Genomic DNA, 9,297 nt, shown 5'->3' with positions numbered 1-9,297 from the left:
TGTTTTCTTTATCCTGGGGTTAGCATCAGAGGAAGGTACAGGCTGTAAATGTTGCTAGACTTTCTTTCTAAAGCAGTGTGTTCCCACAAGACACTTTTCTTAAAATAAAAGCACAGCAGTATTAGTCTTAGAAAGTGCAAGTGCCCCAGGGAATAGCTAGCTTTAGGGAATGGGTCTCACCATGGGCTGTTATTATAAGAACAGATCTGTGATTTTGAAAATTCAAGGTACGACTTTCTTTGCACAGACACTGGCAGTAGTTAATGTCTGAACCATATCCAGTTTAATACCTCGCAGACACCTTTGCAGACAGCATCTGTCTTCCTCTGTGGGACGCCAGTGAAGCAGGTAGACAGTCTCACTTCAGAAGGAAAAGGAACACCTTTCACTACTTTCACCACTGCCTTTGAGACAGGGACAGCTCTTTGAAAGGAGACATTCACCTATCACAGTAGGAACCAGAGGAAGGCCCAAAACAGCTGTGGTTTTGTCAGTCGTACAGTTTAATACTGATGCCCAACACCCTGGTGTCTGAATACCTGCCACACAAAATCAAGAGCGAGAGCAAAGTCCCTAGTGGACAGGAGTTCAGTGGAGTTCTCATGTTTTTGCCTGTCTTAGATCAGGGTTTGTGAATAAAAGAGGGTGTTCACTCGGTTCGGTGCATAGGCTTTTTCCGAGCGGAAGATTTCAGTTTTTCCTACCTACTCTGCTGCACAGGTGAGGTGGTGATTATTATTAGTCCAGGGTGGGGCCGAACATGCCAGCAGGAGCCTCACCAAGGCAAGCTAAGCACCCCTGGCTCTCACCCTGCCCTGGGCCTGTCTCCATCCTACTCAGTGCCCTGGCTACACCCTGCTCTCGGTACCCATTCCCCACCCCAGCCTTTGCACTGCATAACTGCACCCTTTCCCTGCTGCTGCACCACACATCCATGTGGCCCAAGGTTCACCCTCAGCTCTCTGCACCATGCTGCACTGCTCAACCCCTTAGGGCGGGGGGCAGGCAATTGAAGCCTGATGAGGGACAGAGAGTTAGGGCCATTAGCTGCTGTTGCAGCTGGAGTGGAAGTCAGATGGGAGGCCAAGAGGCCATGTATGGCCCACCAGCTACCAGCTGGAAAGCCTTGACTTACCATGGAGAGGTAAAGCACACCCACTCTTCTGCACAGCAATGTCAAGGCACCTTGAGCACAGGGGTGTATGAAGATAAGGTCTCCCTTCATCTCCTGCTGCTAGCAAGCAGTCAATGCGGGCTGAAATGGCCACACGCTGACTGTTGTTAAGAAGAGTAGCGCCCTTTATAAAGTCCTACCACAGATTACTTTTCCCCAGAGGAAAAAAAAAAGTGTCTAATCTGAACCCTATAGAAGTCAATAGGAGCTTTTCCATTTACACCAATAGGCTTTTGTGACAAATTATGTTCTTTAATAGTTCTCAACACTGTATCTTTGCATTAATACCATGTATCTGATCTGTAGTGAAATACAAATACAGGTACAATGTTTCGAGTTATAACATTTTGCACTTACAATGTTTCTAAATTGACACCCTGTTTCAGATTTCTGATCTCAGTTTTGACTTTACAATGCTTGATCTGATGTTACACCACGCCATTGCAAGTTTGCTGCATTGCCCATCTCCCTGGATAACATCTGCCCAAACTTCCTTGGATACTTTTTTTAAGGAAGCAGATAAGACTCCAGAAAACCCTGCCCCTGAGACTCCTGAGAAGACTCCAGCCAAGAACCCTTGAAAAAGTCCAGCAAAGTCACCTCAAAGAAGTCCTTCCAAATCAATAGGATTGGTATTTACAATATGAATACATTCGTGTAGCTATATGACTCATCTATAATTGACTAAGTACAAAATTCTGGGTTATTTTTGGTGAAAATGGGATATTGAGCTTTGGTTCAGGAACCAATCCCCCATTTATAACATTGTTTCCTATGGGAAAATCAGTTCCAAGTTACAACGTTTCGACTTAAGACACGGTTTTCAGGAACCAATTGTGTTGTAAGTCCGAGGGCTGCCTGTATTTAATTCCCAGACATTGCAGGTAGCAGAATTTACCTGTCTCCTGGAAGGAGGAGGAGACTTTTTCTCAGAGTCACCTTGTGACTTCCACTTAAGGGTCTTTAAAAGACAGTGTCAAAAACATTAGCTTTGACATCCATAACTCACCCCTGAGCAGTAGGGCTGTGCGAAAGAGCACCGCTTCATCTTGACTTCCATTTTGCCATTTCACCAGGAAGGTGTTTCATTTTGAGTTTAATTTCATTTAGTTTTGAAAGCACAGTTCTGTTTCATTTCATCAAACCTGTTTCGCTGTTTCACTGTTTCGCCCATAGGCTATAATGGGGAAGCACAAAACTTGTCATTTTTTGCCTGATTTGGATGAAACTTGGCAGCCCCTTCTGGGGGCATGATGCCTGCTAGCTTTCAAGGAGATAGGTGCAGGGGTTTCTGGGAAATTGCACCTCAAAGTCTTGAAAGCAAAACTCATGTCACATGTGTGTTAAGGCACAACAGGGTGAAAACTGCAGGGATGGTAGTCCCTGCTGAGGCCATGAAGCCTGCCAGCTTTCAAGGAGATCGGTGCAGGGGTTTCTGGGAAGCTGCACCTCAAGCTGCTGAAACGCAAAACTCATGACACGTATGACTCTGTGTTTGTGTTAGGGCATGGGGAGAGGCATGAAAACTGCAGGGATGGTAGCCCTTGCTGAGGCCATGAAGTCTGCCAGGTTTCAAGGAGATAGGTGCAGGGGTTTGAGTCAATATATATTGACTTTTTATCTCAGAGACAATAACAGTAACATCTTGTTGAGAGCAAAACTTGTGTCACGTGTAAGTGTGAAGGCACAGAGAAAGCTCAGTTCAAACAATGTTTTTTATGCAGTTTTTCCATCCCTCCCCCAGAGCACTGGGGTCAGCAGGGACCTCAGGGAAGGATCCCAGTCACTGGCCAGCTACACAGTCAACATGAGAGCACTCCTTCCCCCCTCTTCCCCCTCCCTCTCCTTAGTTTCTCTTTAGCTGCAAGCAAGCCTGGCTTTGAAAGTCAAAATGTTTTGAAACTTTCAAAACATTCTGACTGCCCTCATTTCATTTCGAGGCTGTTCGAAGCCTTTCGTTTCATTTCAATGTCACTGTTTCGAGCGCGAAACGAGTCGAAACAGCGTTGAAACAAAACAGCCAACAAAATTTTGCACAGCCCTACTGAGCAGCCGCCAAATGGCCTTGAAGAATGAGGGTGAGGTCCCATGCTACTGGTATCCAAGAAGACAAAAATAGGAGGGCAGTTGACATAAGGAGAAAGATTTTCTCAAGAAAAGGAGGATCAGTGGGAACTAGTGTGAGGCCCAAACTGGGAGGAACCTGTAGAGTATCTAAAGACATTGACTCTTCCTAGGATGCCATTAGAGATTGCAATAATGTACTTAAGGAGCACAGGCTGTTTGCTTAAAAAATGTGTGCATCTGCAGACCCACTTGCAAATACATTGGGAGCTCTTGGTCCCTGGTTCCCAAAGGCAAAAAGTTCCGGTATCCAAGGACGTGAAGAATGATAAACAGTTAATGCCCATGGCTATACTGTTTGACTCTCACTCTAAGACTGAAATGGTCACAAAATTTAAATAGACACAAAAAGGCTGGAGACATAGCACTGCAGCTACTGCACCGAGAGAGACCAGAGAAGGGATAGAGGTACAATTGGCCCCATACCTGTGACAGCCCCTGCCTCAAACCCAAACAAAGTAGAGGGAAAATTGTGTGTAATAACTGTGTTCAATTAGGAAAAGGAATGAACGATGTTATGAAGGATCAATTATCTCTGTAGCTAAAAAAAGGCAGCCAGAGACAGCTAAGAGTAGTGAAAAAGAGCTGCCAATGGAGGTTGTAGCATTGGTATCACAGAAGTATATAGCACGCCAGGAGATGACACCCTGTTATTAGGTATGTTAAAGGGAGAATTGCATCAATTTTGCCATAGAAAAGAGGGGAGAAGAGACAAGTATTCAAAATAAAAAGGATGCTAGAGTCCAATACGACTGATGCCTAAGGTTAGACTCTTGTCCAAGTTACTACTTTCTTTTCATGTGAATTCATGAGGACCTGGGAACAGAGAAGCGACACAATGTGAAGGGAAACTTCAAATAACCTTCTTCACTGGAACAGTTTCACTGAATACTTCTCAGAGACCCTGGATTTATCCTCCACAAGCTCCAGATGACAAAATTAGAGTTACATCAGTATTTACTGGATGTCATAAACAGTTTTGATTTGTGGTCCCTCGGGGGTATAGTGGAGTGTACCAATGTGCACCTCAAAGTTTGACATTGTTACATGCCATCATTCATTTGCAGGAAGAAAATGGAGAGCTCAAGTAGGATGAATTTCAAGAGTAAAATGGGGAAATGACAGCTGTAGGGGGCATTAGCCTGCCATGAATAACTTATGTAACTCAAGGTACATAATTTAAGTAAATGTTCACCGGATCATTTAACTCGGGCATTTACAACCTGCATCAAAAATAGGAACTTTGTTCAGCCGGCAAAGGCACAGAGTTACCAGGCCGGATGCTTAGATGATGTAAAGCAGCATAGTCCCATTGGCTTACATGGAGCTGCAGGCATTTAGTCCAGCTGAGGGTCTGGTCCGTAATCTTCTCCAAAAGGAGATAAAGTCTTACTATGCATGCGGAAGAACAAGAATCTGCCTAACTTCATTTGACTTTGAGAAGGTTACAGACAAGGTTGACAGTGTCAATGCATACAGCATGATTTATCTGGAGTTTCAGAAAGCCCTCAATAAAGTTCCACATGACAGGCATCTGTTTAAGGTAAAAGCTACAGGGATCCAGGGTAGGACATGGAAGTGAATAAAGAACTAGTTAAAAAACAGAACACAAAGCCTACTTACATGATGAGCTACACTGCCTTCCAGCCAAGGTTGATAATGGCAGTGTTTCTGACATAATTGTGTTAGTTTTTGGAGTGAAGGGAGACATCTGAAAATGTTTATTGCAAAAGCATTTACAAATAAAAAAAAAAAAAGTACATGCTTAATAGCCTGGGCAAGATTAATTTGAAGTTAAACTGCCCCTAGACTTGCTATTGTTTTTACAGATTGTTGCAACATTTGATCAAAAAGGGCAGTAGAAAATAAACACTTGGAACCAAGCAGCAAACCTGTTCCACGGCAGCTGGGTAGACTGCAATTGCTAAAATGCAGCTGAGCCATGTCAGCTGTGATTTGAGAGCTTGTTATATTGGGAGGAGGGGGCAACCAGGTTGTATCATAGGGGAGAACAGACTTCTCTTTGATCTTAAATCTGCTTTCATGCATGTATATAAAATGCAAATAAATGAGACTCACCATTTTTCTGTAAATTAAAGTGTTTCTTTTTCCCTCCTCAAATTATTGAGCCATGTTTTTCCATGTGCTTTGAAACAAATTAAAACAGCTTGGGAAAAAAAAAAGGAAGGCGGGGGGAGAGATCCTCAAATATATTGAAGGCATAAAAGTGGGTGTTCTGTATAATCATCTTCTAACCGTTCTTAAATCTCTGTATATAAACTGTTTAAAAGTAAATTAAAATTATTCCTTAATGAAATACAAATCTGAAGTCACTTGAATAACTAATCGTTTTATGACCCATGCAGTGAATTTTTAATGCCTGCCTCTACCTGATTATTTTAGATATGTCTGTGTTGTAAATTAAAAGCTACATAAATCATTAATGTGTTGATACAGATCAGTGAGCTGACTACACTATGTCTGATTCCTTAGGATATACAATGTCTGATTCATCTCACTCCTTTTTCATTATATAGATTCCAGATTTATTCTACGTTTGTTCTCCGTTAGCATCCTATTTGAAGTAGCTGAACGGGTTCTCTATAGGATTTACAACATAGATGTTCCCTGTGTTTGTACCGTACAGACCTGCAGTCTGTGAGCAAAAATCCACCGTACTTAAAGAAACTATTATTCCTCCTACTATTATTCTGACCTTATATATGGCACCAATGTTCTCAAATTGTTCTCAAATCCCACTCTGAAGTAAACATGATAATATCTGTTTTACACATTGGCAAACATAGAAATTGAGTTGTTGACATAGTAAAAGAGGTACTGATTTAGGAACAGTATATAGGTGATCTGACTTCTAGTTGTCTGCTTTAATAGCTAGACCATACTCCTTAATAAAAGATACCTTTTATCCTGAAAATGAAGACAAAAATCCCCACAAATCCATAAAATATACAAAAGACAATGACCTCCATGGCTAGGACATGTTTCCAGGGAGGAGATATGCTGGAGAGATAGAGCCAACATCCGTTGTTCTGGGGTATAGGTTGTAGCTGTGTTGGTCTAAGGACATAGGCAGACAAAGTTTTGGGGTAAATGCAATATCTTTTATTAGACCAACTAAATAATTGGAAAACATATTTTTTTTCAAGCTTTTAGGCACGCACATCCATCTTCAGGCACTGGGAAAGTCCCTCCAGGAGAACACAAGGCAATGTCAGCCTCTCCCTATGCCTGAAGACGGGTGTTTGTGCCCGAAAGCTTGCAAAGAACACTTTTTCCAATTATTTAGTTGGTCTAATAAAATATATTGCATTCACCCAAAGAACCATGTTTGCCTGTGCCCTTTGCTCTGGCACTCTCATGTTGCAGAGACCACTGAGGAATCTACTGTTACAGCCATGGGTGACTGGTGCCTCCTGAGTCAGCAACTAGGGGGGTCCCCCCATGGCCAATCACACTGACTGTGTGGGGGTCCCCCTTCAGCCAATAGCGCTGACACAATGTGGAAGATACTTCCCCTCCCTGGTTGGCACGATCAGCAGCGGGGTTACTACTGGGGGACCCCCGCTTCTCCTGGTGCCCCCACTCCCCAGCTGGCATTCTCAGGGGGGGCACCAGCACTGTCACCTGCCCCCCTGCCCATTGCCTAAGTGGGGAATGCTGCTGTCAGGACTGCACCAGCGCTCACAGGGGTTGATGTGCACTCCTGTGCACCCCTTATGCATCGCCACTGGTTACAGCCATTCCCCTTTACACAATTCCAGTGTTTTAGTAGGCCAACAGTTGGTCGACCAGTGCTGCTAGGTGCAAATAAGACGGTGAAGCTGCCAGGACACGCTGCCTCCAGGAGTTATATCATGAAATCATATTGTTTGCTATTCACCAGACTTCCAGATTTTGTCTCCATCCTTCCATCCAGTACTTACAACAGTAGTTCTCAAGCATTTTAGACCTGAGGCACCCCGCATTACACACTCAAGGCACCCCTTGGAAAATGCCAGCTCTTAGTTTTCACTTGTTTTTGACTATGCAAAAATAACGCTGTTGCAAGGAACTCAGAAAGACCAAAGAGGTGAGAATGTGTCTAACAATATGGATTCTTCTTTGAAAACTCTAGGTTTATCTTGTGAACCATGTTTGCACACCAAACTGATTTAACATTGAGTAGCACCCTGGGGCACCCTTGAAAAGATCTCAAGGCACCTTGATTTATTTCTCAGGAAACATTGATTTACAACAGAGCTTATATTTCTCAACAAATAATTTTAACAGGATACATTTGTAGAAGACTCCGCAGAGATTTGTGTGTACAGGTATCAGTGTTAATTGAAGGTGAGAGTCTAAATCTCAGTATATGGTTTGGATAACCTGGAGCATAATCTAGTGGATATGCCTATAAGACAGTGGGTGCATCTACATGTGCACTATTACTGCACAGTAACCAAAAATTACTGCATAATACAGGTGTGTATATCCATGGTCATGCCAATACTGGTCAGGAACTGTGGTGGCTTATGGTGACACAGGAGCAAATTTGCTACTTGCATGATGCATGATGCAGGTAGCAAATTTACTCCCAAGTAATTACTGCTCAGTGAAGCACATATAGATGCCTTACTGCACAGTAACCCAATTTGTGTGGACTGACTTGGGTATAACTTTACTCGCAAGTCAGTGCACACACAATGTTATTGTGGTGTAACAACTACGCATGTAGACGCCGGTCTAAAAACCACTTCCTGCGCAGTAAGTGCCCATGTAGACACACCTAGTATTTAGTATTAAGTAGTCCCAATAAAGTTATTGGGAAAGAACATAGTTGTGAGGGGATAGGTCCTGACCTTGGGCACAGTCTTGAATGAAGAAGGGTATGAAGCAGGCTGCACCATCACTGGAGCTAAACTGACTGACACCAGCTAAGCAACTGGTTCATGAATATTAACAGCTACAGGCAGATGCAAAAGCCAATTCATCCCCTTACACCTCTCCCTCAAGCTGACAATTTATAAAAATATGAAGAGTGCATATTCAACAGAAAAAGATTTTATGTGTCAACAAAAATGATTAAAATAGGTCAAAATATATCTGCTCTCAGCTGCAACTGTGTACATCCAGAGTGACTTCACTGAAGTCAACAGAGTTCCTTTGGATTTTAAGAAAGTAACTGGGAGGGGAAACGATCCCATTATATTATCAATAAGGAAGCCTGCAATTACCTCTCTGAAAGATAACAAAGACCCTGTCAATCCTCTTCCTTTATCCTTGTTTGATCTGGTTTGCTGATGTGCTCTGTTTTTTGCAGCACCAGATGTATGTTAATTTGCAGAGTATGTTTGTAACCTCCGTTGATAAGGACTCATTTCTGTTTGTTTGACTCCCTGGAAACGAAACAAGGGGAAAACAACCATTTAACCCCATTTTACATATGTATTGCAAACTGTGTACTAATGGCAGTATTGACATAAAAGGTAAGGTAGAAAAATTTGCAGCTGGAAGGAAACGAAACATCCGCTGCGTGCTCAAGAGACATATTTTATCTGCAGCCTCCACACCTCTTAGATAGATGGGCTAAAATCTTGACCCCATTGAAGTCAATGACAGAACTCCCATTTTCTTTAATAAGCCAGGAATTCACCTATTTTTAAGCCAGAAGCAACTATTAGATCATCTGCTCTGACCTCTCGCACAACACAGGCCATGGAATTTCACTCAGCAGCTCTTGCCACGGAGGGAATTTGTCCTGTGCTATAGACCTGAGCACTGCTTGAACCACAGTATTTCTCAGGGGAAGAATTCTTATTGGGAGTACTGCCAACTAGTCTGTAAGGTCCATGCCCAAGGAAAACTTTTTGCTCAATAAGTATCATTAAAGAAATAGTCTAGGAATTTTAGAATTTAAACATGAACAGGTAAGGGTTACCATTGCCCTAATATATTTCCCTGAAATGCTTCCCCCTAAAACCTTAAAAACACACAGTTAT

Source organism: Alligator mississippiensis, chromosome 3 (genome assembly GCF_030867095.1).
Source record: "Alligator mississippiensis isolate rAllMis1 chromosome 3, rAllMis1, whole genome shotgun sequence".
Taxonomy (NCBI): Eukaryota; Metazoa; Chordata; order Crocodylia; family Alligatoridae; genus Alligator; species Alligator mississippiensis.
The sequence above is the reverse complement of the archived record's forward strand: the minus strand, read 5'-3'. Positions refer to the sequence as shown.